Genomic DNA, 22,645 nt, shown 5'->3' on the forward strand with positions numbered 1-22,645 from the left:
AGACATAACGCTAATCTTCATATTCTTAATTTGCAAGTATTCAAAAGATATGATACCTGAGACCAGATGGATAACTCAATCAAGTACCATGTAGTTAATATGAATTTAGGCAAACTTTTAGGTCATTAACTCTTCTAAAAGTCAAGACAATACTGACGGTCATATTTGGTGCATAAGATGAAACAAAAGAGGGTAAACAATGACAGTTAGAGCAATTCAATGCTTAACACCAATGGCAATTATTGAGACTTTCTGGCAGAACACATCTTTCGCCTCAATTTGATGCAAGAAGTTGGTAAAAGCGCCAAAGGTCCTCCACAAGAATTAATTATGATCTAAAAGGAAAACATCATCGACAACTCTAGCAGGAAGAGAGAGAAAGAGAGAGAGAGAGACTAGTTCAAAGTTCATCTCAGTGACTACCAGCTTGGTACATGGAATGCAACGTTCTTAAAACCAAAGTTGACAAGCATGCCTGAGATCAAAAGTGCATATGTAACAAGTGAACATCTATAGAATAAAAGGTCTGTAATTTCTGTACCAGGTATTTACACATTTACGCTCGAGTGTTGCAAAACAAAGATGCATCTGTTTTGTTGCACATAAAATTGAGTACAGACAAAACAAAAGCAAGGAAAACTGCAGTGTGTGACACGAAATTTCAAGAAATTCCATGACATGGCTACCTAATTAGTTGTCAACCTCTGCTTTGATCTCTCTTTGTAACTCCTTGTACTCCTCAAATGATCCAGGGAATGTGCTCACAGTACCATTTTCCACAACCCAAATTTCACTCTTCTCTCACAAACGCGTGAGATGGAGAAGGTATCTGCTGTGCCCGACACATACAAGATTTTTCCCGTGAGATGAGCCTAGAATCATTGTAACGTCCCAGTCAAAAAAATGATACCCATGTGATTTATGAGTATTAGAAGTGATATTTATGTGTTTTTATGTATGATTTTTGTATTGGTGAAATTATTTAATAAGTGGGTTTATGGTTTGTACCAATGGTGGTGATCTAAGTGGTGAAAATTTGGGGGTTTTGGCTTTTTAATGTGAAATAAATGGTGAATATAATTTTTATTGATTATTTGGAACTAGTCAAAGATTTAAATCATTTGTTTTGGAGGATATTATGACTTTGGTATCATGGGTCTCTTGTTGATGTGGTATAAATATTGTGGGAAGCACTTATAAAATGTTGAGGTTTTGATATTAGAGATAATACCTTGAATGATTCATGAGTATAATGAGAGTTTATGCCTTGTAAATTAATTTGTTGAGAAACTTTGAAAGTGGGATATTATTATTGATAAGGTTAGATACTAGGCTTGCCTAATTAAGTGTTTATTTGGCAATTCCTAAATTGTGGCTAGATACAATTTCAAGCTCTATACTTATTGTGATAGGTTTTACTTGATATTGTTTAGGTTCTAGCTAATCTTCTTGGAGTTTGGAAAATTAGGATTTTGCAGTTGCGAGGTAAGTAGTTTTTTAATGGGATATTTTTGGAAAAATAACCATATTTCATAAATGATGTTTTTGGGTCAAACAGATTTTGGAAAATTATATATGGATATATGTTTTCTTAAAATTCTTGTGTTTTGACCCTATTACATATTATTATATATAAAAATGCATCATATTTGGTATTGCATTTGGGGAAATGCATGAATTGTTGATATGGAAAAATGAGCATCTTTTATTTAATCTTTGGTAAAGAAATCATGGATTTTGTGGTATATTAGAAAATTAAAGATGCTTATCTTGTCTTATTACGTGAGAAATTGATAGAAAATCTTTTTGACAAGAATGAAGTTGAAAACCTTACAAACTTTGTGGAAGTTAGATAATTTAAGATTTTTCTAAAATTACCTGGATATAAACTATGTGTTTCAAAGTATATGTAACCTGTGAGTTTATGTGGTTTTAAGACCATGTCATGTGTAATTTCCCGGTGATCACCCGATTCGGTTTCTATAGTTTTTGTGACAACGGAATCAAATCCAAGTCAATGCCCTTTCACTTTGGATGACCGTTCTTCTCTGCTGCCCATGGAGGGAAGAAGTTCCTTAATTGTGTGTGGGTGAGGCTGCTGTCCATGGGGCCAAGAGACCACATGCAAGAGATGGCCTATTTGACGCGCTCATTCGGCTGCCCATAGGGGGAGAGAAAAACCTTGAAGGTATGGGTGAGGCTGCTATCCATAGGGCCAAGAGTCTGCATACTAGAGAGGACAATATCATGCCAGTCGTGAATGGGTGGATCCCCTAATCGGTCTATGTGATAGTGTGGTATTTTTGAGAAAATTTACCGTATGTTAGATTTTATGGCTTTGAAAATTATATTGTTAGTGCTCACAGATTATAGATTATGGTATATAGTTTCAAGGTAGTTACCTAGAGAAATTTTGTATTTCATTATTTAATCATTCTTGTCATATTATTATTATTATTATTATTGAAGATGAAACTTGCATTTCCCCCACCCACATTAATTATGCTACTTACTGGGTTTCAGCTCATCCCACCCTCTAACAGTTTTTCAGAGTAATTAGCTATACCTTGGATATAAAGTTTACTTTGTTGGTGATGATTGAAGTGCTATGTTGAATTTGGAGACTTTTGTTGTAAACGGTTGGTGACTTTATTTTGCTATGTTCACTGAGACATTAATTAATTCTATTGGAGGTTGGTCACTTGAGGTTTATTAGCCTTAGGCGTGGTAGGCCTAGACTCGATATTAAGATTCTTTATTCTTGATAAGATTGTGACTTTCTGTAATCCAAGAGTTTTGTAATAAATATATATACATATATATATATATATATATATTCACGTATTATGTGGAGGCCCATAAATTTTAGTTATTGTTCATAAATGTGTTATAGAGTTCTGACTTGTAATGTGGAGATTTATGGTTATATATCCGTATTCTGTGCAAATGAAAGGAAAATAAAGATCTCTTATAGTTTAGTTTTCCAAAAAGGGAAAAATATACAGGTACCTTTGAGATGTTTCTCATGTTTGGACCATTTTAGGTTCGGGGCGTGACAATCATGACTAACCAAGACAACTCCACCAATGATCTCGTTGATTGCATCAGCCAGCGAATCAATGCTCTGCATATCTAAATGATTTTTGGGCTCATCCAATAGCAATTTATGTGGCTTTGACATGGAAATTGAAGAGAAGACAACCCGTGCTTTCTCCCATCCAGATAATTTTGCAATTAGAATAAGATGATTATGGCTGGGGAGTCCAAATTTTCCAAGCTTTGCCCGAGCAACCTCTTGTTTGCTAAGCCCCTCTTGATCTGGATGAACACAAAGTAGGTACTGAACTGGTGTTCCCTCCATTTTTAGTAGGTCCACAAAACACTGTGAATACCTCCCAACCCTCAACTTCTGGCTCTTTTTTACTTCACCATTTGTAGGAACCAAATCACCAGCGAGAAGATTCAGCAGAGTAGATTTTCCTGCTCCATTGGGCCCAACAATAGCAACATGCGTCCCTTAGTAATACCCACATCAACATTTGAAAGCCTGAAATCTTGTGAGCTCAGTTGGTTCAGGTAAGCGAAACTCCACATTGTAGTCTTTCCACTTCTTTGGGACCTCTGGCAGAGGCTCATCGTCATCGACCTTCCCCTTTCCCTTCCCATTTTTCTTTGATGCTTCTATTGCAGCAATATACTTAGCCTGGTCTTTCAATTTCTTATGCCGAACCTTGTTCCCTGATCTCTTGGCTACTTTCATTTGTTTCTCATAGGTTTCACACTTCTTGTTCATCTCTTTGCAACCTGCTCATATCCACTTTCAAAATCATCAAAATTTCCACTGTAGAAGCGAAGCTTAAGATCATGGAGATGACTGATCTCATTGCAGACAGTGTAAAGGAAATCTCGGTCATGTGAGACAACAAGAGTTCTTCCACCGACACAAGCACTCCTCTAGCCAAAGAACGGCCCTAAGGTCAAGATGGTTTGTGGGTTCATCCAATAACAGAAGCGCAGGTTGCATGAAAGGCACCCTTGCCAATGATATTCTTATCCTCCAACCTCCACTAAATGTCCGGGTTGGACAACCTTGCATTTCCTTGCTGAAACCTAACCCAGCAAGAATCTTTGATGCCTGAGCCTCAGCTGCATCTAACCCCGGCCTAGATCTGCAACTTTTCATACAAATTAGCAAGCTTCTCTCCTACATCATCCCCATTGCAATCAAAATCTTCATTCTCACCCTTGGCAGAAGAAAATGAATTTTGCAAAAATGCAACCCCTTTTTGGAGTTGGGCCAGCTCTTCATTAGCTGAAATAACTGCTTCAAGAGCAGTTCTATCATCACCATCCACCTCTTGTTCAACCAAAAGCACATCAATATTCTAAGGTATTAGAATCTTCCTCCAAGCAAGGAGCTTTAATAATGTAGATTTTTCCATTCCATTGGATCCAACCAAACCATACCTTTTCCCATGAGATATCTAATTAAGCTAAACTGATTGGATGGTTATCTTTCACCTTGTTTGGATGTTTCTAAAATTAGTAAGGGGAAGAGAGTAATTAGTCCTTCCTCTTGTTTGGATGTTTTAAAAATTATGATAGAAAGGAGATAAAATAATTTAAATAGACAAATTTACCCCTATTTAAAAATAGACTTATAACATTGGTTTATAATTAATTTGTTAAATTAAATAATTATTTAATCAACATTTTCATTTCATCAAATAATACTAATAAAAGTATAAAACTATTATTAACTATTATAAAATAATTTTTATTACCTCAAAAAAAAAAATAATAATAAAAATAAATTCCATGCCATTGATTTGATTGTTACAATGGACGGCCTTGATGAACTTGTCCCCAAGTACACACCCGGATTTCTCCAAATGCTCCCACAGAAACTTCACCATTGGAGCTATCACCAAAAACAAAAAACCCACATGAAATGAAGTCATTTCTATCACTATTCCCTGTTTGGAAGCTCAGAATCAGTTGAAAAAGGAAATGACATGGTGAGAGTTCCTAAAACCTTAAACCGTAAAAAGCTTGTATTCAATAAAAAATAGAGGGTCTTTGAAAAATTACTTCGAAGACTTCTTTGGATCATGGATTGGCATTCCTCTATGGATCTACTGCCGTTGGAGGCGGAGGAGATGGGTCGGGATCTGGGTTCCGGGATGGGTGCCTCCGCCATTTTTCCGTTTGATCTTTTTGGCAGAGGAGCTCTCTCTTATTCTCTCATATATCTCTGAAATCTAGCTCCGCAAGACTAGTAGCAACCATGAATATCTTCAGGTTCGCCGGTGGTATGACGCACTTGATCAGTATTCTCGTCCTTCTTCTCAAAATCTACGCTACCAAATCTTGCTCAATCAAAAACTGAAGTCCGACTATTGATAACAACAGTAAAAGCATCGTGGTCATCCTTAAGGGCCTCTTGTTTTGCCTGCTCCACTGCATAGACAGCAAGCATGTTTTTCTTTTCACTTTGTTTCAATTTTTTCTCACTTATGGATATTTGAAGTGGCTTTGATGCACTCCTCTGATGGTTTTTGGATTGCTACTGGGCATAGGCAGTTCTTCTTCAGAGGCATAATTATCATCATCATCATCAAATGGAGGGAGATCAATGTCATAGGAGTAAGATGGCCCTTTCGGTGCAACTTTTGTCTTAGAATTACTAGAAGCAGCCATCGAGGAAGAGGAAGAACCCGAATTAGGTTTATCAGGTTTCTGGTCCATACTTGTGATCATCTCTGAGGCTGAAAGATTCTCTTTCTTACCCACTTTTGAAAATTTCTTTGCCACTCACCTTAGTTTTCAAGGATTCACCATTCTCCTCTGGCTTGTTCTTTCCTATTGCAGCAACTGGTCTGGTGAGAAGAAAATTATTAAAAGGTTTTAAATTTGATCAACCTAAAAGTGATTTTAGCTAAATACATGAATAGAAGCATATACATAGATCCACATTAAGACTTTGCAGGATGGTTAAAATGATTAAGATTACAGGACATGACTTAGAATTCACTAATAAATGGGAACATACTTGAAAAAATTACAGACTTCAGTAAAATAGTAAATGGCTGAGTGATACATATACAGCATCCGAAAAAGATGAATTGAAAAGAAAAATGATATACAAAAATCAGAGATTACTGTATTGCAGACAAAATGACACCTAGTATACAGATTTTTAGAATGAAGATATGCAATGAGCTGTTAACAATTTGATTTCTTTTCCTATTCTAAATAAAGTAATATAGCCTGTATAAAGCTCTACAGAAAGGAAATGACTTCAGATTTGGAGACAAAGTGTTGTGTTTTGACAAGGTCGTGGGTATTCAACACAGCAGCCCTGAATTTAGACATAAGGACCCACATTCATAACTATTTTCATTTGACAAATTTATGATTAGAACATATATATACATCCATGATTTTGCAATAACTGGATTAAATTCCTTGACCAAAACGCATAACACCATTTTATTTTTTAATTTCTGTACGATGAATTGGTTATAAATTTCTCAAAAGCTGCCAGACACATGGAAATAATTGTCCATCTTCAGAAATCTTCCACACAAATACTTTAGCAAAAATTCCCTAAAAATAATAGAAAAACATATCGTTGATCTCGTATTAATTATAATCCATAAGAACGTTGTTATTGAGTAGAATCCTTAAGAACTTAAGGAGGAAGTCAAGCATGCCATCATTGAGTCATGACTCTAGAACATACTTCTTCATGCCGGTACGCATAACAAGAAGAGAATTGTCGAACATTCAGGAAACACCGTTCATATGCTACAAGCAATAATGACATTAACATTTTTCTTTTCCTCACAGAATTTTGCACTATTTGAACTTACAAGTGCATTTTTTTGGACTCATGACCTCACCATTCACATTGCACTTACAAGGAGAGTAGATCCCATTTCAGTTAGAACTCATTGACAACTACAAATTATAATTTACGATTAAAGAATGAATTAATTACGTTCATTTGCAATATATGCCAAGTACCAGTTCTAATTCTTTTGTATTTTTATTACAAAAAAACTAAAATAAAGGGAAATATACATAAATACACAAAAATTCCGAGTGGTTTCAAATACAACTAAAACCCCATGATTTGAAAGATGTCACTATATGTCTCCTTCCGTTTAGTTTATTTGGATTAAATTAGACAAAAGGAAAGCACATGAACTGCATGTGACACTCCTCTGACCTTTCAAAAAATAAAAACTTTAAAGCCACCCACAGAAAATTAAACTCAGAGACAGTGAGTTTGTTTGTTTAGTTCCCCACCATAGCCTACGTAATTCATGGCACGACAACTCATAGCAACTGAGTTTGAAGTATAAAATTGCTATCCACGAACTCTAAAAAAATAAATAATTAACCAGATACGTATAATTAACCCAAGTTTTTCATAAACCCATCATGCACAAACAAACATAAACCAAAGCGTTTGGATTGAAGAAAATATAAATTTACCTTAGTTTTTTCAATTAGTACTAAGCCTAGAAGCGTTGAGAGAGAGAGAGGAAGAAGAAAGATAAAAGAGGAGAAAATTGAAGAGAACGATGAACGTGTAATGTCAGTTCTATTTCGCAATTTATATTCTTTCCTTTTACATTAAAAAAGAAAAAAAGAAAAAAAAAAGAGTAGGTTTAAAAAAAATAAAATAAAATAAGAGTCTATGTTCGTTCTATTTAAAAATATTCTTAAATATTATTATTTTGAATGCTAACTTTTAGGTTAAATCAACTTGGTCTGATCTGTTTGACCTAACTCATCATAAGAAAAATGGATGGGTATAGTATTGGTTCGAATTTGGGATTTTTTTTTCCTTCCTAAACCATACCCATTACCATTCCTATTTCTTGTAATTTTTTTCTCTTTATAAGCTGGTTTATTTGGGTGGCAAAATTTTTGTTTTTGTTTTTTTTTTTTAATTTGCCGATTACGACAGAATGGGGGTATTTGACTGGATGTCATTTACACACCTAAAAATCCCAACCAGTTGATCTTCAAGACTCTCGGCACATTTCAACATGTTTTGATGGTTTAATATGTTGAACTAGTTTGATTGTTTGATTTTTTTTTATGATTATTTTTTAATGATAGTGACTTAATAAATTTGTATTTGAAAAAAAACCTAATTTTTAAGTTAATTTATAATTTTTCTATATAATAATCATGTTGTGAACCAAACTGGTCCATATAATTATTTGAGTCACAAAAAAGATTAATAATTTTACATCTAAATACTAAATCAAGTAAATAGTGTTAAGGACGTATTTTATGTAATTGACTAATCCTTTGACAAAATGCACTTTACTTGTAATTAGGCAGATCTAGGATGAGTTTAGTACTTCAAGAAACATGTTGTTCAAGCCAAATATTAAAGCCATGAAGATTGGACCAAGAAACAAGTGAAGAAAAGCTGTTCATTAAAGCTCGACAAAAGCTCAACGGAAACAGTATCTATCGAGACTTAATGAAGAAAGCTCGACAGAAGCTGAATTTGTCAAGATCTTCGAAATCAGAATTTCTAGATTTGATTTTTGGCCCATGGTGAAATATTTGTGTAGGGTTTCTTTTCTCACAACCCTAGACATATATAAGACTTATTTTAAAGGCCGTCACAAGGGGTATGCACATAGAGAACATATGAAAAAGTGACCGAGTGCCTTATTCTCTCTATAAAAAGTTACTGCATCTTTTGCGTAGATACATTTGAGCAGCAAAATACATTTGAGCAATTCAAGGTATTTAAAATATTGCAAGAATTAATTAGTTAGACTTAACAGAGCAAAAGACAAATATAATAAATGAGTAAGTAAAACCTAATATGTAACCCTTTCTTTTGATTCAAAATGTTGTATTGCTAAATCACATCCCTGAGAATTCCATTACTCATCTATAGAAGATCAGCCCACTGCCTTCTTTTTATCTCTTCATTGGGTTGCAAAGCAAAATTCTCAATAAAAATTAAGAACTAACACCAAAGGGTGGGTGCATGCACATATGAAAAATTATGTGAATTATAAAAATCAACAGTTACAGTATATGAAACACTATGCTAAAGACCACAAACTAAATATCCAAAACTGGCTTGAAATTGAGTAAAACCTCACAAACACAAATAAGTCAAATTGATTACAAAGCATAGTGAACAAAAATTGAGGAGAATTCCAACCTTCTATAAGGCTTCTAGAATAAGGGAAAAATAAATAAATTAAAGCAATTCCAAATTTCCAACAATTTTATGGACTAATCTATTAAAATAGAATGAAACCACATAAATTAAGCAAGAAGGTGCAAAACAATGAATATATATATATATATATATATATATATATATATCAATAGAGACATATATCAATAGAGAAATAATAATATTATTATTAAATATCAAGAAGAAAAACAACAAAGGCGATCAAAGAGAATGCGGTTCAATATGCAAAAACTCAGTAATTAACATAAAAAATCCAATATTCTTTTGTTCTTTTGAGAACTCATGGTAGTCAACTTTTTTTTCTTTTTTTTCTTTTGAGAACGATTCAACAAAAGATAGATCTGCACAAAGCATAAATCAATTCAAATTTTAGGAGCTAAGCAAAAAAAGCACAAACCTAACAAAAATCTACCAAACAAAAACAAAATTTAATCAATACAATAATTGAACAAAACAGAACTCAAGAAATTGACAAAATAAATGGGAGATTAGGGGAAAAGGTAGCCAAACCTTAAACCTTGATTGAGTAATGCGGCAAAACAGTATTTAACAAAATCCTTGTTATCTATCTATTTGTTTCTGTTAAAAAAATGTAGTAAATAATTCTAATGAAACCATAATTTCAGTTTGAGAGAAATCATCAATAAATCTAAACTAAAGGCAAACAAAAAAAATGCAAACCTAACAAAAATCTGCCAAACAAAAATAAAATCTAACCAATACAACAATGAAGAAAGTAGATCTCAATAAACTAAAAAAAGAAGAAGAAGAAGAAGAGCATGCTTCCCTTCTCAAGTGTCTATTGTTGCAGAGAAGGAATGGGATAGCTTCTGAAGAGTTTGTTGATAAGGCAGAGAATGAACAAATTTTTCAGTTTTCACAGTTGTTTTTTTTTTTTTTTTTTTTTGGCACTTCTTTTTGGATTTTCTTTTTTCCTTTGTCTGTTGGTTTGGAACGGAGCATGCAAACAGTAAAGAATGGGCCAATCATCACAGAGAGTATCCAAAAGAGGAAAATTAACCACACTATTCTGACCTTGTGTGTATGGAGTTGCAGAGAAGAAACAGAACAGGGCGGAAGAGCAGATCTCAATTACAGTGACTTTGAAGTTTTCATTGGGAAGTGATGCGGCTTATTTCACCATTAGTGAGTAACACAATCATTTCGATTCCGAAATCTAGAATGTGAACAATTGAGGGAGATATAAATTGAAATCGGCCATTATACTCCTAAAATCTCCAAAAGACCCCCAAAACAACAAAATGTCCAAAAAAAACCTCCAAAACCTATTAATTGACCAAAATAGCCTCAAAATCTCTAAAATGGCTAAAACAACCCCAAAACCTCTAAAATAACTAAAATACCCTAGAAACGGCAAGAATAAGCAATCAAATCTCTATGCCTTGTAAATGACCAAAATGCCCCAAACATCTAAAATGATTAAAAAATACCCCCTCGATATTGCTAAAATGAGCAAAATGCCCTAAAATCCACTAGAATGAGATAAACATCTCAAAACACACCAAAATACCCCCAAAATCTAAAAAATTGGGTGCATTTTTGGCTTTGTTCAAGGGTATTTTGGTATTTTCAGAGATTTCAAGGTTATTTAGCATATTTTGAAGGTTTTAATGGTATTTTGGTCATTTAAAACGGTTTCGAGAGTCTTGTGGTCTTCTTGGGGGGTGTTTTGGTCATTTTTTATGGTTTTGGGGTATTTTGGACATTCTTTGTGCATTTTAGTCATTTTGGCAGTTCTAAGGGGGGTCATTTTAAAGGTTTTGGTGTATTTATAGGTTTTTTAATATTTTGGTAATTCTCATGGGTAAAATAATTTTTATTTTTACAAAAAAAAAAATACTTGAAATCACTAGAATGGTCATTATACTCCCAAAATCCCCAAAATATCCTCAAAAACAAAAAATGTCCAAAAAAAACCCCCCGAAATCTCTTTATTGACCAAAATGGCCTTAAAATCTCTAAAATGACTACCCAAAAACCTCTAAAATGACCAAAAAAAACCCTGAAACGGCTTGAATGAGCAGTCAAATCTCGATACCTCGTAAACGACCAAAATGCCCCAAACATCTAAAATGATTAAAAAATTCCCCTTGACATTGCTAAAACGAGCAAAATGCCCCAAAATCCTCTAGAATGAGCAAACCAACTTGAAATAGACAAAAATACAGCCAAAATCTAAAAAATCAAGTGTAACCTTGCAAATTACCTCAGTATGCATTTTATAGGAAGGTTGACATACACAAACAAAATCAATTAGTATTAAACAAGAAAATTGATGTAATATGTTCTTATTTAACACATTCTCCTATAAATTCGATATTATGAAAATTTTGTGAGCAAATTATGTGAATCAAGCATTTTATGGGAGGTAATGATACTAACATATTCTCCTTCGTGCCCTAGAATAAATGTGGGAAAATTTTTAAATACTCTGAGAGTACCATAAATGCATATTCTCCCCTCTCACATGAATTGTAGGTCTCACCATAAATTTAATTAGTGAGACCTACAATTATGTGAAAGGGGGGAGTACGCATTTATGGTACACCGGGAGTACTTAATAATTACCCATGGATGTGATACTAACTCTATGTCAATTATCCATATGTTGCGTGATTGCAACAAGTCAATTTTATTTTGGAACAGTATTGGCATTACCGATTCTTGATTCTTCCATGGCTTCTTTTGGACTTCCCTTACACGATTGGATGAAGCCTGAAGGTGAATTGAATTTCCAAGGGTTTTTCCCAGAATTTGGATATTCCTTGGAAAATCCTCTTTCCTCTATCCATCTGGTCAATTTGGATTCATAGGTTAATAGGAATAAAGTAGTTTTTAGGCCACAAGAACTTGTTCCTCCAAATATTGTGGTTCAAAATAGCACAAGCAGAGCTAGTGAATTTAATGCGATAGCTGGCGGTTGTAGCCCTAACATAAATTTGATTCATATCAACATCAAGTGTATGTCTCCTTCTCCTAACATAAATTTGATTCATAATTTCATATCCACATCAAGTGGATGTCTCCTTAGAAATTCTGATAGATTAACATCAATACCTTTCACAGTGAAAGTCAAATTATGTTTTTTTTTTTTTAATTTTATTTTATAATAGTTTTGGTATAAGAGAGGGAAAAAAAAGTTTTATTAAAAAAAAAAAATGTGAATGTATTGACTATTACGTGTAGAAGGAATTGTATGTCATACAACCTTGTGTGCATAGTAGAGCAAATCACAAATTTTCCTTCAAATTACACTCATCTAAAGATGTTGTGGTTCCTCTCGCCGTGTGTGTTATTCTCAAAAAATAAAATAAAATAAATCGATGTTGTGGCTTGAAACATTGCAGCTTATCAATTGAGCAACGTTCAATTTGATAATTTGAATTGATAGCCCATTAGCTGATTATTGTAATTTTTTTTTTTTTTTTTGGAATTATGATGCACCTTATATAGATGAAACCATTTTTTTTATAAGAAAAACAACTGAAATTGCAATATTGATGGAGCACAATGGGTAACAGATTTCTTGTATACTTTTGCTTTCTCTCTCATTTCTTTCCTCTACTACCAGCCAAAACCGCCACTATTTACTCAAAAAACCACTGCCATAGACCACCACTATTCACCAAGCAAACCACCACAAACCACCATATTCAACTAGTAAACCTAAAAACAACCCATCAAACACCACCATAGAACCAATGATCATTACATCAAACTCACCAAACCACCACCAATAGACCCACCACCAAACACACACACACACACACACACACACAAAAACCAATTACCCACCCATCACCACTGCAAGACCCACCACCAAACACACTAAAAAAAAAGAAAGAAAATCCACCACCGTTAAAAGAATCATTACCACCAATAACCCATCACCGTCACCAAATAGCTAATACCCACAACCACCACTAATAACCCAGCACCATCACCAAATAGCAAATACCCACCACCACTGCTAAACACCCACAAACCACAGAAATTTTAAGCAAAAAATAACTCAAATTAAACACCAAAATGGAGAACAAAATCGACCACCATCACTTGGAAAAAACCCACAAAACCCACCACCACCTCCATCAACAATACCCACAAAGCCCATCACTACCACTGCGAAGAAATCCAACCACAACTATCAGTAACAAAACCCATAAAATCTACCACCACCTCTATCAACAAAATCCACCACCACTACCACCTCCATCAACAAAACCCACCATGTGAGGTTATCAAAAAAAAAAAAACCCCACCATATGAGTAAGAAAGATTAGTTGAAGAGATAAAAGAGAGAAAGAGGGAAGAAAGTCAAAGATTAAATAGAGTGAGGAAGAAGATAATGCGAAAAAGTTGGAGAAAGAGAGTAAAGATAATAGTTTTTAATGTCTAAAACTTGCTACAGTAAGAGCATTCTTATCAAGCCTCCTAAATGCTATAAATCTTATTTTTTGCAATTGAACCCCAAAACACGCACCCCATCAAAATTGGTATATTGTAAAAATTTACAATACTGCTACAGTGCGCTCTCATTTTTGAGACCGCACTGTAGCAAGCTTCTATCTTTTTTTTTATATATTTTTTTCTCTCTCTTCAGAATTACTGTCAATCTCAATCTCACTCTCACTCTCTCATTCTCGTTCTCTCTCATCTCTCTTTCTCAAAATCTCTCTATAGTGGGTCTGATGGGTCTCGATGACTGCAAGTGGGTCTAGGTCCGACGGTGGAGGGTCCGATGGTGGTTAGGGTTGGTTGAGACCGTGGGTTGAGTTGGTTAAGGCCGTGGGTTGAAGATCGGGGTTGAGGTGAGGATCGGGGTTGCTTGAAATGGTGGGTTTTGTGGCAGTTTTGTGGTGGGCTTTCACTGCGGTTTATGCCATGGGTTTTTTTTTTTTTTTTTGGTGGTTGGGGGTTGAGGTTGTGGTTGGTGGTGGTGGCTGTGGCTGTGGTCATGGCTATGGCCGTGGTTTATCAGGCCATGGAGGTTTCGAGAGCAAATATCACAGAGAGGGAGAAGCTTGAAGGTTTGTGCCGTGGGTTTTCTTTTTTCTTTTTTTTGGTGGTTGGGGGTTGAGGTTGTGGTTGGTGGTGGTGGCTGTGGCTGTGGCTGTGGCCGTGGTTTATTGGTGATGAGCTTGAAAAGCTCAGGCCATGGAGGTTTTGAGAGCAAATATCAGAGGGAGGTAGAAGCTTCATCGGGTTGAGAAAGATCGAAAGACAGTAGGAGAGAGAGACAAAGGGAGAGTGAGAAATAATTAAAAAAAATGAATAAAAAATAATAAAGAAAGAATATTTAAATGAATTGTTAAAAAAATAGAAGTTTTGATGTAAGGGATATTGTAAAGTGGTGTGGTATATGTTATAAACATTGGTTTTGAGATGGTAAATGCCAAAATTTTTAAAATACTTGATAAGAATGCTCTAAGGCTGTATAAGTACAATACTGTAGCAAGTATGTAAAATTTTTTACATATACAAACCCAGATGATGCTTGGTTTTTGTGGTTTCGGATTGTAAAATAGCTTTTTTTAGAGTTTTAGCAACTCCAATACTAGTGCTATTGAGTATTCACAGTAAAGAAGCTAAAATGTTTAGCATTTGTAGTGACCCAAAAGGGGAGTCTTGCAACTAGGAATGACAATGGGTCGGGTTTGGGCCGGGTTTCTTTATACCCAAACCCGACCCGCGGGCTTGAACCCGTTACCCGAACCTGCCCTGTTTAATAAACGGGTTTTTTTTTTCAACCCCAAACCCGCCCGACCGAGCCCCGCGGGCTCCACGGGCCCCATCCTATATTGCCCAGCCCCAAATCACAACACAAATACAGACATCAAAAACACAAGTTTCAGATCTACGAATTTCCCTTTCAAAATCACAAACATAAACACAAATCCTAACACAAATACAAACACAGGTTTCATAAACACAAAAATTTCAGATTTTCCCTTTCAAAATCACAAACACAATTACAGATCCTAACACAAAACACAGATTTCACAAACATAAGCACAAATTTCACAAATACAAAATTTTCAAATTTTCCCTTCCAAAATCACAATCACAAACACAAATCAAAATACAAACACAATCACATTTCACAAACACAAAACTTTTAGATTTTCCCTTTCAAAATCACAAACACAAACATAGAAACACAAACACAAACACAAAAATTTTAGATTTATGACTTTCCTTTTCAAAATCAAAAACACAAACACAAACACAAATACAGAAGTCACAAACACAAACAAAGAAAAAAAAACAATGAAAGACAAAACAAACCAAAAAAGAAAAAAGAAAAATCAAGGGCATGAGGTTCAACGAATAGAGTTGATGCCGTGAGGTTGAATAAGGCCATGGGGCCGTGAGGTTGAGCGAGGCTGTGAGAGTCGTGAGAGCTTAAGAGTGTGAGAGAGAGAGAGAGAGGGCGACTGAGTGAAGAGGAACAATGAAATGAATTAGGTAAGGATTGGTTTAGAAGTATATATATATAAAAGGGTATTTAAGTAATTTTTTATATAACCGGGTTGAGTTTGGGCCGGGTTTTGATAAAACCCAAGCCCAACCCGAACCCTTTTCGGGGGTTTTTTTTTTTTAAAACCCATATCTGACCCTATTTTTTATCGGGCTAGGTAAAATCTGACCCATTAGGGTCGGATCGGGCCGGGTACCCGCGGGTCGAGCTTAAATTACCATCCCTACTTGCAACCCATGGAATCCCACATCGCCTAAGGAAGCACATAGGGATGTCCTTATAAGGAATGACTTCCCTTTAATGTATAAATGTCTTTTCCCCCACTGCTATATGCTTTGGGAAAGAACAAAACCGTAAGGGGTATAAGTCCCAAAGCGAACAATATCTACATAGTTGGGGGTGGGGTTGTTATAGAATTAACAACTTAAAAAGCTATTTTATCTATTTTAACAACACATTTTACAATACACCCTACATCAAAGTTTCTATTTTTCACATTACCTAAAAACTATTCTTTTTCTTTTATTATTAATTAATTTCTCTCTCTCCCCCTTTCATTTTTTATTATTATTCATTTCTCATTTTTTTTTTCTTCTTTTCTCTTTGGAATCTCTTCTTCTCTTTTCCTCTAAAACAAACCCACAAGAACACAACCCTACCTCCACAACCCCAAACCCATAGCCCCACCTCCACAACCCACAACCAACCACCACCATGCTCCAACCATTCTCCACAAACCCACACTCACCACCTCCACAACCCCGCAGCCCCACCTCCACAAACCCATAACTAACCACCACCACACTTTGATCATCCTCCACAAACCCACACTCGCCACCTCCACAAACCCACGCTCTGGCGATCCTCTATCCAGCTTCCTTTCTTTTGATTTTGCTTAGACCCAAATTTCATTTCTTTTGATTTTTTTTTTTTTTTTTTGCTCAAACCCAAACCCAAAATCTCAAAGTTTTCCTCTCAGGGTGAAAGAAGAAAGTAAAAAGAAAAAAAAAAGCCAAAGGTAAGTGAAAGAAGAAAAGAGAAAGAAGAAAAGAGAGAAGAAAGTGAGATCGGTGAGAGAAAAAGAGAGAAGAAATGAGGGAGAATAGCGAGAGAGAAGTATTAAAAATATGTTTTTTATGTTTACCTTCATACTATAGTGAGTTGTTATCAATAACAGCTCACTGTAGCATAAAGGTAAAAGATAGCTAAATATTTTAGCTATGGCAATTTTGTTGTAGGGCATTTTTTGTGTGATTGAGATCAGTGGTGGAGCCAGGTATTTAGGTCAGGGGGTAAATTAAAAGACAAGATTGAAAGAAAAAAATTAATCAATATTAATAACAAAATAAATAAACAACTATATGCTAATGTAATTGTCATACAAAATCTAACATAAAATGTAAACTTTAATTTATTTTTTCACACCTAGCTTATTTAACTCAATTGCCATCGACGATTTTTCATATTTTGAAACCATTGCATGATTTCTTCACACTCAATAGTCTTAAATATATCTTTCTCAATATATGTGACTAAGCAATCATTCATCCACTAATCTCCTATTTGATTGTGTAATCGATTTTTAATTATGCTCAATGCCAAGGTCACTGATGAGTAAACCAATGGATATGAAACATCCTTTTTCATTTCTACCATCCTTTCAGCAAGCTATCCAATTCCTTTAAGTGCTGAAAACTCTTTAGTGGACTACATGTCATGGATGTAAGTCTTAAGTGGTTATCTAAGAAAGAAACTTGAACTGATGAAAAATCACTTGGATAAAAATGAGCAAGCCAAATCAATTTCTCCTTGTTGAATGCTGAAAATAAGTTATCTGGGTTCAAACATGCAACACAAAGTAATAATTCAGAATTTTCAAAACGACTTTTAAGTTCCTAAAGTTGCATATCTATAATAGTATTAAAAAAAAAACTCCACTTGATAATGATGTGAATTTTTCATGTTTTGAGTTTTTCATCGTGGCCGAGGTTGATATAAATCATCCATATCAGGGACAACAATATTATTTTTTGCACAAAATGAAAAAACCTCATCTAGCAAAGAGTTCCAACCATCATCTCTCATGACCTGTAAACATTGCTTTGAAATGTCAACCAACTTCATAGCATTCACAATATCTTGATCTTTTCGTTGTAATGCCTGTGACAACTCATTACTTATGCCAAGCACACCTTTCATCAAATTTAAATGAAACACGAATTCAAATGTTTGGAGTAAACCAATTAAGATATTTTCTTCTACTCTCTTATCAGAATCTAAACCATGTTCTATAATAGTTTCAACCACGTCAATTACAGAAGAAAACATGTGAATAAGATTAACTAGTGCACCATAATGAGAACTCCAACATGTATCTCCAGGTCTTTTTAGATTCATTTCTTGATTCAAGCCACGACCAGTTGAAATTTCATTATTTTTTAGTGCTTCTATAACTTCAGCACTACATTTTTCTCGAAGAATATAACGACATTGCATGATGCTCCAACAATATTGAATACCTTTGCAACCAAGTTAAAAAAATGTTGCAATCTGGATGTGATTTTTTGCTACTGCAACTAATGTTAATTGAAGCTGATGTGCAAAGCAATGGACATAATAGGCAGAAGGATTATCTTACAAAATAAGAGTTTTAGTCCATTTAACTCACCTCGCATGTTGCTTGCCCCGTTGTAGCCTCGTCCCTGCAATCTACTAACTCTTAAGCTATGTTTATTAAAATAATTGCACTCTTTAGTGTCACTACTGCTGTATAATTAACAGGTGTAATGTCTAAAAAGTGCTTATTCACATGTCTTAATTTGTCTACATAACACAAAGAAATTGCCAATTGTTCTTTAGTAGACATATCACATGATTCATCAACTATAATAGCAAATAATGAGTCTCCAATATCTTTAATAATAGCATTTATTGTCTCAATGGCTATAGCATTTGCTATTTCTTTTTGGATATCAGGAGAGGTCATTTGATGATTTTCAGGAGCATTTTCGAGGGCTACCTTATCAATTTCTTCATGATGCTCTGCAAGAAACTGTAATAATTTTAGAAAATTTCCTTGATTATTGGAGTCTTTAGATTCATCATGGCCACAAAATGCTAATCCTTGCCATTGTAGAAAACAAATACAATCCACTAATGCATTCAAACGAGTTCGATATTCCATTTTCTCAACATCTGATTGCTTGTATATAACTGTTTGAATGCTTTGTCTCTAGTTTAACAAAGCTTCACATTTTCTTTGAGCTATATTATGTGCGTTGTTGTGATCCCCAACGTGATTCTGTAATTTCTCCTTTTTTTTTTCCAATTTTTGAACCCCTTAGTAACAAATGAGTCTCCCCCTCTTTGATCACCAGTATCCAGTCGGAAAAGATAACAATATAGACAATATGCAGCATCTTTCGTAACACTATATTCCAACCAACTAAGATATTCTTTGAACCAAAATGGATTAAATTGATGCTTTGTTTTGCCAAATTGACTTTGTGAAAAATCTTGGTCAACTGCTTGACAAGGTTTATTTTGTAGATAATGCCTTCTAGTTTGATCTCTTTCATTAGGATGATAGTTATAATTTTTAATTCTGATACCAAGATCCGTGGGAAGATTTGCAACATCCACTTTGATACGGGTTCGTTTAGGATTTGATCCAGACTCATTATTAGGATTAGGATTCCCAATAATCTCAATTAACTACAAATATGTATGTCATATCATTAAAATAAAGAAAAATAATTACCAATTTTTGGTTAAAAATAGTCAAATTAAGAGATCAATATACAAATAGTTTAAACATATAATTTGATGTATAAATTTATGGTTACGAATAGTCAAATCAAGAGATCCATCTAAATATAAACAGTTTAAACATATAATTTGATTCTTCAAAAAATTAAATAAATAAATAAATCAAAGTAAAAGTATTAAGAACATGCATACTTGTGAATATTTAAACGTGTGACTCAAAAACCCAACTTAAATGCTTTTAAAAACTCCACAAAATCTTTGCGGTCCAAACCGAAAGAGACTGGTATCAAAATAAATTTTTTTTCTTTTTGATGGGAGGCGTGCTTTGTTTACGTTATATATACACTTTTTTTTTTCATAGTTCTATGCTGGTACTGATTCTTATTCTGTGTAGGTGTAGCAAGGTTATTATTTTTTTAATCATTACCAAGTGGGACCCATAATCTTATACTATAGTTGTAGTACATTCTTTTTTTCAAAAGTCCATCAAGCTTTCGTGTTCTGAGTCTTATTCAATGTAGAGATTGTTTTTTTTTTTTTAATCATTACTAAGTGGGATCCATTGGTTTTATATATTAGAGATGTAGTAGGAGTGGAAGTTTACTGAGAAAAGGCTACTATGAATTGAGAAAAAAAAAATTTGTCTTTTGTGTTGGGGGAGGGGGCAAATAAGACATTTTAGTTCATTATAATATTATTATTAGTGAAAAATTTGAAAGTTCAGGAGGAGCATTTGCCTAGGGTGTCAATTTGGGTTAGCGTGTCGAAGTAGGAGTATTTGACTAAATGACTTAACTCTAACCTAACCTATTTAATAATCGTGTCATGATCCTTCAACCCTAACCCGACCTGTTAATAAGGCGGGTTGATCTGACCCAATCCATTTGACACACATTTAATAAACGAGTTGTGTTGTGTTGACACGAATGTAATACAACTCATTTCAACTTACATAATATTAAATATAACATCCATCTAGAAATAATTTTTTTTACATCTCAAAAGTAGTGCATACACTTCAAGTTTTCAACCCACATTTAAAATAATATAGTTCAACAGAAATATAACATTAATCTAGAAATAAGTTCTTTACACTCCAAAAGAAGTGCATACACTTCAGAGAGAGAGAGAGAAAGAAATAATTGGTTTTAGAGTTGACACTTTGAGTTTGAGAATTGGGCGTGAGAAGAGTAGTACGGCTGAAAATATATATATATATATATATATATATATTTATTTATTTATTTATTTATAAGAAGGTTTAGAGATTTAGAGCTTGTTTGGATGAGGGTGTTTTTAGATCATATCACTCAGTTTTCATAACTGAGTTCTCAAAACAGTGGGTCCCACAAATTTTTTTGTTTGGCTTGGTTTTCAACCCTTGTTTCCATCACTTAATTCTTTGATTTTTGAGTGGTGAGTTATGAAAACTAAAAACATATTTAAGATGTTTTCAGTTTCCAATGGCATTTTCATAATTAAACCCAAGTTTCAACCGCAACGTTTGACTTTTGGGTTTTTTTTTTTTTTAAACAAAGTAATGATAGAATTGAGTGATGAGTGCCAAACAGGTGGGGTTTGGAAAATTTGGGTATTTTAAGTGATGAGTGATGAAAATTGAGTGTTGACAAATTACAAATTAAATGGGCCCTTAGGGTTTGTAGGGATTAGAGATCTAGAGTTTGTAAAGTTTCAATTTTCAATTATATCCCTTATAAATTTTTGTAATTACTCATTTTTCTTTTTAAATTTAAAATATATGTTGGATATAAAAGGTATTTGACAAATCTAAAATAAAATAAATATTTATTTGTTATACGAGTTAAATAAGTTTTGTTAAGTGGGTCATTTCGGGTTGACACAAATAAATTAGCGTGTCAAATGTATCTATTGTGGGTTACACGAATTGACCTGTTTATAACACGTTTTTTATCGTGTTATTTTTGGGTCAACCCGTTTATGAACCAAACCCATTAAGACCTAATCCTAACCTTAAAAAGCTCATGTCAAACTTATATTATATTTGCATGTTGAGTCAAACATTAACACCCTTACACCTCCCCGGGGCGGCGGTCGGTTGAGATGCTATCTTTATTGTGAGTCCGGTTTAATGGATTACATTTCCATAGAGTGACGTAATAGGAGATTTTTCTTTTCTTTTTTTTTTTTTCTTTTTGGAAAAGCACGTCATAGGAGAGTTAGGATTAAATTTTCTTACAGTGACGTCATAGGGGATTACATTTCCTTAATGGATTTGATGTGACTTTATAAAGGAGGGTAGAAGTTTAATAGATTCCATTTCCATAATAGTAACACTATTTTCGTAAAGTGAGATCATGCTTTACGAAAATAGTGTCACCTATTTGGATATGAATTCTATAACGTTTTTTTTTTTTTTTTTATGAGATTTCTATCACGTTTTTATTTTTTATTTATGAGATTTCTATCACGTTTTTGGAAATGAATTCAATTAACCTTGTCCTAGGCACCTTACTACATAGATTTTTTTTTTTAATCTTAACTTTTCAGTTTACAATGAATGGTTCAGATTAGATCATGTTATCAATCTACTTAAAAACCCTTAGTAAAACTATTCTACGTCAGCTTTTCAATCTTGTTTCTCTCGCGCTAGTCACACTTTACGAAAACAGTGTCACTTTTTATGTAAATGAATTCTATCACGTTTTATATATATATATATATATATATATATATATATATATATATATATATATATATATTTTTTTTTTTTTTATGAGATTTCTATCACCTTTTTGGAAATGAATTCAATTAACCTTGACCTTCTTGTATACGGAATACTCTAAAATTCCTAGGCACCTTACTACATCGATTTTTTTTTTAATCTTAACTTTTCAATTTACAATGTATTGTTCAGATTAGATCATGTCATCAATCCACTTAAAAAACCTTAATAAAATTATTCCACGTCAGCTTTTCAATCTTGTTTCTCTCTCACTAGTTGCTACTACATGTGAGTGTGTATATATATATATAGGTAGAATCTCTTGGTATATAAGTAGTTTTATAGGAGTGAGGCATGGAAAGAAGAGTGGTAGCAGCTTCACAAGGCAGAGATTATGGAAGGTGAAAGCTCGGATTTGTGT

At 33.9% G+C, this 22,645-nt stretch overlaps 1 pseudogene; it reads right to left on the reverse strand.

Moving 5' to 3' along the window:
- Positions 1 to 690: 690 nt before the first annotated feature.
- LOC142616578 (ABC transporter F family member 4-like) lies at positions 691 to 18,936 on the reverse strand (annotated as a pseudogene).
- Positions 18,937 to 22,645: the final 3,709 nt, after the last annotated feature.

Source organism: Castanea sativa, chromosome 11 (assembly GCF_040712315.1).
Source record: "Castanea sativa cultivar Marrone di Chiusa Pesio chromosome 11, ASM4071231v1".
Lineage (NCBI taxonomy): Eukaryota > Viridiplantae > Streptophyta > Magnoliopsida > Fagales > Fagaceae > Castanea > Castanea sativa.